We start from the raw sequence: 9,026 nt of genomic DNA, 5'->3' as shown, positions 1-9,026 counted from the left end.
GACGTCGCCGTGCAGCGCGCGTTACGCCGGAGCATAAATGCGCCTTAACAGAGCCTGCGCCTAACCGCTAACCAACGTATTCGGTGGCGGCATCTATGGGATCCGCTGAAACACCCCGCCAACTCACTGGATAAGAAAAAAACTTGTCCTGTACCGAGGTTCGGAATCGAACCAGGGCCTTTCGCGTTTGAGGTGGAGACGCTACCACTCCGCCACGGCAGCTCAAGTTTTAACTGTCAATAAAGGCGCATCCAGTGAATGCACTCTTCTGGTGCAGATCGCGTTTTCGCTAGGTATATCCTGTCCTAACAGAGCAATAGGCCACCAGCAATTTTTCTGAACTCCCTTGTATCTTGTCTCCCGTCCCTAATAAACGATTTCTGTTAAGTAGTTTGAAGTTGACTAGCGCAGCCGGGAATGTTTCGCCGGGTGAGCGTGCGAATACACAAGTGCTGCCTAGCTTGTGAGATCACCGACCATCGTGCCATCATAGTTTTTCATCGACCGTGGCAATCATCTGACAAGAGTTAACAGGCTCCTTCAAAGGTTAACTAGCATTTGAAGCGGCACTTGGAGTTCCTCTGCTTTTCGGCGCTTGTAAATCGAGGGGCGTCAAAAACAAAACCACGGGGCACGCAAAGCTCATAGACGCGAGGCGCCATAAAAAATCGAAACTCCCCTGGCCGCCTGTGGCGCCGCCAAGCATCGGTTGCTTTCTTTGCTTCCAGCATTCAGGATGTCTTTTCTCTGCCTTCCTTGTGTGATAGAAGTGCAGTGTTGGTTTTAAAACAAAACTTACTTCGATATTGAACCGCGCAACCTACCTTTGTCAGCCTCAGATATTCGCGCTCCATGTAGGCTGGAAATTTCCTCCAAGGTGGCGTGTCTTGTCCTATGACGTCGTACGCTTGCACTTGCGAGATCAGCCTGTTGTGGCTATACCTGTATTTTGGTTCTTGCTATTTTCTACCTTACAAGAGCTTTGTTTTCAGTAAGAGCGGCGTTTTTGTGATCAGGAGCTGGTACTCTATCGATACAAGCCAACTTCAATTTCTCCTGTCTCCCTTTAAGTCGATGTCACAAAGCTGACGAAAAATATCGGGCCTTAATTGTTACTTTACTGTAATTGAAGGAAAGATAAAATTTGATAAATACATTTGCTAATTTAATACACTTGCCACTAGTGCTAGCAACTATGTCTATGCACGTGTCTCGAAACTTTCCCTTTTCGGTGCTCGTCTGCAAATTCTTCTCCATCAAATTTAAAACAAAGCGCTATTGGGCCCGCCGAGGTTGCTCTGTTCGGCTTCTTTGGAGTTCGGCTGCTGATTCATAGGAAGCGGGTTCGATTCTGGCCGTGACAGCCATATTTCGATGGAGGCGAACTACAAAAACGGCAGTGTGGTGTGCAATGTTAGTGAGTGAAAGAGAGTCCCAGTTGGTCTACATTAATCAGGAGCACTCCACTATGGCGTCGCTCAATGCCTGAGTTACTTCGAGACGTTAAACTCCCACAATGCGTTGTCTTTCCTTTTTCGTTTTTCAAACCATCATTCATGACGCTATTTGTGTCTATAAAGCGTTTATGTCTATACGAAATTCGTGTTAGTGTGTTTTCTTAGTTGGCTTATAAGCCACTCAGTCTCTGTGACTGAGTGTCGATGGTTCAAAGATGAACATGGGGCTCTGCTCAACCGTGGCGAACGAATCCAAGAGCCACCCAAGCTGTGCTCAAGCGCAACCACTCTACAGAAATGGGGCGCTGTAAAACAAGCTACGCATTCCATCACTAGGATGGGCTTCGCCTGACGGGCACTCGATCCGATTTGGCTAGGCTAAATCGATCTTAGCCCCCAGAATCCGGCGGAAGCGATGCACCTCATCAAGGAGGCGGTTGATGACAACTCAGCAAAGGGAGCTAAGAATCGCCGAAGATTTAAAAAAAAATCTTTGCACAGGGAGTCTGTGCACGATAAGCTTAATGTGAGAGCTCTGTCGACTGAATCTACAATTGAGCCAGTGCTCGAAGCAATATATATATATATATATATATATATATATATATATATATATATATATATATATATATATATATATATAGAGAGAGAGAGAGAGAGAGATCACGTAGAGATCACGAATATATAGAGATACATAGAGATATACGTAGACATCACGAAGCTCCTAGAGGAGTTCCTGCGGGGAGGCCTCGGATGTATGTATGAGCCTTATGAGGTTGTGTTTCTGGTTTGCCTTGGTCTGAGTCGAGTCATTGAGATGGCAGAACAGGTTCCAGGTCTGCGGCAGATTCTTTTTGCCATCCAGCCTGCTTCAGAGGGATTCCCAATTTTGGCGAGACAGAGTTCCAGCATGCGTCTCAATCTCCTTGTTGAGCCTGTCCAGCCGGCGTCTGAGTGTTCTATTCCAGCGCTGACGCCGCCACCGCAATGGCCGTCGCCAGGCGCGTGCGGAAGCACTGGAGCGACATTATTGTCGACCACAGCACGTGTACGACGTGGACATTGCCGACCCCCAGCGTTAGCGGGTGGTTCACCGCAACAGTGGTCCACAGCACCACCACAGTGGCAGGACTCACGTTCTGCGCCTACAGCACAACACACGCGGTGGAAATCGCGATTGCGCTCGCATTTTCTCTCGCACAAGCGAAACACATCTTTACCGACTCGAAGGGGGCCTGTAGGAACTATGCGTTGGGTTGGATACCTCCTCTCGCCTGATGCGTCCTACAATATTGATGTCGGTCCAGCGACCTTCCAGGTTGTAACCTTATCTGAGCTTCCGGCCACCAGAGAGTCCAGGGCAATGAGTTAGCCGATCAGGCGGCCCGCGCGCTCTCTGCCCGGGCACTCACACTTGCTCTGAAAGCCTACTCCGAGTCTACCCAATCTCTAATTACATTCAAAGACTTCACTACATATTATAAGGACAGTCATAGTCGCTTTCTGGAACCTTGTAAGGGCGTCCGAAAAGCAGCCGAAGGGCTGCTTCTCATAATTTTTACAATAATGCTGTGCCTGACAGTATTCAAACACTTCATTCAGAATTTCATGGTGGCTGCAGCCTGTGCGGAACGACGTTCTCGAATTTTTTCCACACGTCATGACCCTGCCCTTCCAATCCCCACTTTTCCCAATCCTTCATCTCCCACCCTTCAAGGGAGGCCTGGGAGACGGCGCTGCTCAGCTGCCATGACCTACAGTCCCAACGGACCTTGGTCGCCAGGGCGCGATCGGCGCTAGACGCCATTGTGGCTCCGTAATAGGAGCTCCACCTAGATTTGTGAGAACCTGGGCCAAAGGGCCTGCGCCCAAACACCTCCTTGTACATAGTCAATAAATGTTCGCCATCATCATCCACCGCCGTTCGAGACCCGCCTTGGCATCCCATAGGGGCAGAAGGTGGGAATTCTTTGCGTCTGCAGGGCAGTCTTCTGGGAGTGGGCGAGTAACGGAGCAGAGGTCACACTGAAGTTGGTCACACCAAGTAGCTATGTCTGAGATGGTCAAGAGTGCGGGCTGCTAGAGCGGTGCGCAACGAGTCCCACTTTGTGATTGTAGCATCAAGATAGGGTCTACGTGCTGGGCCTGCTTGTAGGAGAATCTCGGTAATTTAGTGATCAATACCCAAATTCTCCTGGAGTGTTACACCACGCAGCGTGAGAGAGGCGGTGGGTGAAGGTCAGGTCATGGGTAGTGTCTGCGCAGACGCTGCTCCCGGTGCGAGTAGGGGTGGTGTGGTCTGTGAGAAGGAGGCCGGCCTGCTGAGCTGCGAGCCATACCATTCGCTTCTTAAGGGTGTCGGCTGTGTAGCCCCAGGCCGTGTGCGGGGCGTTGCAGTCCCCTACAATCAGGAAGGGGCATTTGTGTGCGGCTCGCTTGGCAAGCGTGAATAGTCTGTCGAAGTCGTGCCGCAGGCAGTTCGCGTGTCTGTATACGTTGGGGAGGAAGAGACTAGTATCCCGAGTGCGCTGCTGCATGAGTTCGATGAGATGATATATTTTCGGGACGTCTAAGGGTTGGGAGATAGCAGCGAGCGCACGACGTACAAGAAATGCAACCTGAGGGGGTGTATGAGAAAAAGGAACGATGCGCACGTAGCTGGGTAGCGTGAGGAGATTGAAGTGCTCCTGCAGCGCGAGCACGTCGAGGCCGTCCCCAGTCCAAGCAGCTCATCCAAGCAGTCCAAACTTTAGTTCCAAGCAGTCCCCGCTTGGGACCAAAGCCTCGGCAGTTCCACTTCCAGATGGTGAGGTTAGTGCGTGGTCTCGCCATTACTGAAGCTGTCGTTTGCCGTGGAGGAGTTGGAAACGGTGTAGAGCCGGGCTTCCTTTTTAGGCCGCGCAGCAGCACAGGCTGTCGCGTGGCGAGCTTTTTGCTCCCTAAATCACTCGCCACTTTGGCGAGCAAATTCGTCTAGACGGGTAGTCAGGTTGGCGAATTAGTGATGCCTGGATGGCCGTCTGCAACGCGGCCTGAATTCTGGCCCCCATGAGTTGTTCGAAATCGGGAGGCAGGGCTCGCGTTCCCTCGGTCGGGGTTGTTGTGGTTAGGGAGGTAGTGGGTGCAGCGGCCCGCTCCTTGGCCGGCAGTTCGCGAGTAGAGAGGAGAGGTGCCAGTGGAAGAGGGGGGGTAGGAGCGGTTGGGTCCACTGGCCTCAGGGTAGGGGTTTGGGCCTGCTGGTGGGCATGCAGCTGTGCCAGGAGGCGGATGTTGGTGGTTTGGAGGGAGGTGAGCTGCGCGGCCGACACGCAACAGCTTTTCATAGATGGAGTTTGCGGAGTCCTGGGAAACCACGCCTGACCAGCAAACCTGACTGGTGCAGCAGCCGTGTGCCTGGTCAGGTGGCCTCGGTGGGACTGCAGGTGGTAGTGGCCTGGTTTCAATCCAGGAGCGGGACCGGTCTTCGGGGCTTGTTAGGGGTGGTTGGCTGTTCCAGTGCGGCAGGCTGCAGCAATGAAAAGGACTTCGATGTGAACCGCGGGGCCTGGGGCTTGCGGGTCGAGGAGCGGCGCGGTGTTGGGGTGGACTGGCTGGACTTTGCCTCGGCGGCTTGTTTGGCGTCGCAGTACCTTTTTTTGACGAGGTATGACTGCGGAAGTGCGCCTTGCACGTTCTGTCCGCCGTCATGTGTGCTTTACCGTAGACCATGCATTGCGGCGTGCAGGAGTGGTACTCAGAAGGTTCGACTTGGTCGCAGCCGGGACGGCGGCGTTGTTTGAGAGCCGGGCACACATCCCCAGGGTGGCCTCGTGGGCCGCATTTACGGTAGTGCTCGGTCTTATTTTGTAGCGATAGCTACGTTGCGGTAACATGTCGAGCCTTCAGTGTGGGGGCGCCGTAACCTTGCGGCTGCGCTGTCACCCTTTGGCTGCGCCGCCACCCTGTGGCTGCGCTGCAACCCTGTGCCTGCGCCGCCACCCTGTGGCTGCGCTGCTGCCCTTTGGCTGCGCTGCAACCCCGTGGCTGCGCTGTTACCCTGTGGCTGCACCGCCACGCTGTCACGGGGTGCGAAGCAGCTGCCGGCGGCGTGGAGCCGTGGCTGATCACGTTGTTGGTCACGAGGTTGGTCACGTAACCAGCCACGTGGTACAGAGTAGCTGCTGCTGCCGGCGGCGCGGCGCGCGGCGAAATCGAGCTGCAACAGCTGTGCGCCGTGTCAAGTGTGACGAAGATGACGAAGGAAAGCCCAGCGAAACGGAGCGGCGAAAACTGTCATGTGCCGTAGTAAGAGGATAACAACAACAACCAAACTGACTTTGCAATTCCACAGAGCAAGTTCAACTCCGCCAGCTGTAGCTATCGCGTCACTCCAGGTTTAGCCAGAGCTAAACCACGGCCAATTTTCTTGTGAAAACGTAGCACCTATAGAGTACAGAGGAGTAGGAGATGTGCATGCGCACCCAGTCGTGTTCGAAGAGCATGGTGATGGACTCTGTAGAGCACATGCGTCTAATGTCGAGAATCGGAGGAGTAGCGACGTTGTCACCAGGGGAATTTCCTTGTCGGCCGAACCCTTGCCCGCAGCACTCGCGCCAGCTTACAGCGCCCGTGTCTGGCTACAGCAGCAGGGCCCTTGGACCCGAACACCCGAGTGTTTCCCACGACTTCGCTGCTATCCAAGAATTGCGATGTTTGGCCTCAGTAGACGTAAACACCTGCCGAGTGCGGGCGACGTACCCGTGGGGCCAGGCGAGAGTCCCGGCCACCGGCCGCGTAAAGCAATGCCACGCAACAGCGTCGGCGGGCTGCATACGGGAGGAACAGAGGTTCGACGGCGAGTGTGTTTCAGTTTGAACGGAGCAGCGACTGTGCGCCGTCGCAAGTTCAGAGCTCCCGCAGTCACCCGAGGGCTCTGCGTATTTCCGGGCAGTCGTGCGCGGCTGGCCCATTAATAGCCTTGCGAGCCATAAGTGTGCCGGACCCGGCCACAACGGGGACGCTGAGACGATCCACCTTTCTTGTATTTTTTGTGTTACTTGAGAATGTAGCAAGAAAATATGTCTCTTCTTCAACAACACCTGCATCGTCTTGTGGAACTCCAATTGGAAGCCGCTCTCATCCGCGATCAGACCAACGACGAAGACTACTGAAGGTCAACAGAACATTACTGGAGGGTTCCGCTCGTGACTGAGTCGGTCTTTGATGTCTTCGTATAAGTGGTCGAGAGGGACCCCATGAACCACGCGGCGGGCGCAGTCCTCCGGTGCCGCTTCGTAGGAGTATTTATCGTAGGCGGTGCATCTGATTTGTATGGGCTTGAGGGAGATTCAGAGTAACGGTGGGAGTGGATTTGCGATTGGAGCTTCGCTTCTCATGTGCTGATTGCCAGCCGTTAGTAGATGTAAGTTCCGAGGGAGATATGTCTTCTCCTTCTACTAGAATGGGTTCCATGCCGCCGTCGAGGCGCTGACGCGCCGGTGGTCCGAGCGCGAAGCTGCGTCTCTATAACGGTGTTCGGTATCGGCGGCTGCTGCGCCGCGAGGGTTACTCTCAGCGCAACGAGGTGATGCAAAGATATTGACTTTCCCCTTGATGTAGTGGTCCAAATAGGGAAAGGTTGGTATCGGCAGGTTCCTAACGAGAAGCGGAGGCTGATGATACTAGTTTCAGACCGCTGGGATGAGTGAATACGGTCGTAAAGGACAAAGTTTGCGGAGCGCATGTGAAACGCGTCCGCTCACCCGGCCTCCGAACGCCGTTTCCCGCCAGCTGAGCGCAACTACACTCATTTGGACAAGGAAGCGCTGGCTCTTGTGTTTGGAGTGGCCAACTTTCGGCAGTAGGTATGGGGACGAGAGTTCGAAGCGGTGATTGACCACAAGCCTTTGCTGGGCCTGCTCGCCGCTGACAAACCTGTGCCGGAAATGTGCTCTCCGCGAATGCTGCGTTGGGCAATGGTGCTGGACGCCAACAACTACACCCGTAGCTTCCATATAAAAGCGTCTAATCACTATCTTTCGGGTCACGTGCCTTGTCTTCGGGATCCGCCCACCAGGATGTCCCCGGCACACTCTCGCCACTTCCGGCAAAATGCTGTCCTGGCTGTTCCTGCAGCAGTGATGACGAGCACGGAAGGCAACTCAAGTGGTGGCGAAGGTCAGACACCTGCACTGCACAGCTATCCGTGATAACGGAATACTGAAGCGGCACTCGCGTATAATGTTCCGCACAGCGGAAGAGAAGTCTCTCGAGAACCGCGAGTATACAGGCGCCATTGCTCGCGGTAAACCACTTCTGCCGCGTCCGCCGTGAGTCACACAGAGCACCGCCACCCGCCGTTGCCGCCGACGCACGATATCATGTCGCTCTGGCTCAAGTGGATGGCCGCGATGAACTTTCCTAGCCAGCGGACGGCCATTTCAACGCCGCTCTCTCGATGCATATAAGAATTTGAAACTTAAAGCACCGCGAACGCATTGGAGCAGCCGGGAGGAATTTTCCCAGACATGGGGATGTCCATCTGAAAACCATTGTCTGGAAGCTCAGAATAATTCCAAACGTAACACTTCGCTTTACGGCGCATTACTCTTGTAGTGGATGAGGAGAGGAGGCGACGGGACGGGCCGGCGCCGCCATGGGTCGGACACACGAGATGTGTGTCCTCAATGTTGAGAGAAAAAGCGCTGTGAACATAAAAACAGCTGTGGACATGTCGACGTAGGGCGACCAAGGCATCGCGAAACACTCGTAGTTTTGCTAGGGCGGGCGCACAAAACTGAGTTCACTTACTTTACAGAAGGTGGAGTAAGAGTGCTACTTCTTTTCCTTTTCTTTTTTCTTTCCTTTTGTATACCAATGATATTTTTCAAGCGCATATTCAGTTGTTCGCCGACGACTGTGTTTTATTCATTGAAGCTACGAATAAGGATGGTCAGAATGAGTTGAACAATGCTGCGCAATGTTTTGAACTGGTGCTATGAATGGGGCATGGTTTTGAGCACCAAAAAACGTGTGTATCTTTCGATAACGCAGAAAAACATACTACGAAGCTAAGCATATAAATTAGGTTCGTTCGCTCGTCAACAAGTGTCTTACTACAAATACTTACATAAGCAATAACGAGCACTCTATCGTAGAATTTGCACAGTAGCAATATTTGCTGCTCTGCATTTCGCAAATTGTGCTGCTGAAGTCATACGCTGAAAAATGCCCTTTCTAACATTAATCTGTTTTGCTAGTCTTCTATCATACGGCCTAAACCTAAATATGCATGCATAGTTTGTGGCCCTTATACTAAATCTAATATTAAAAAATCTGGAAAATATACAGAGTAGAGCTGTTAGGTTCATCTTAAATAAATGTGATACGGCTGATGCTCCCAACACTTTAATGTAAATTAACATGATTGAAAGAGTTGAGCATCGAAGAAAAAAATTCAGGATAAAATTTCTTTCTTTCTTGTGATATAAAAAGCTCGGCTTGGACCCTTCATTATACTTAACGCCGCTATTTGGCAGACAATCTCGACGTTACCAACCCAATTCTCAAACTTTCATATACGATAAAGCC

The sequence above is a fragment of the Amblyomma americanum genome, chromosome 2, assembly GCF_052857255.1.
Source record: "Amblyomma americanum isolate KBUSLIRL-KWMA chromosome 2, ASM5285725v1, whole genome shotgun sequence".
Lineage (NCBI taxonomy): Eukaryota > Metazoa > Arthropoda > Arachnida > Ixodida > Ixodidae > Amblyomma > Amblyomma americanum.
This window is presented reverse-complemented; position numbering follows the sequence as displayed.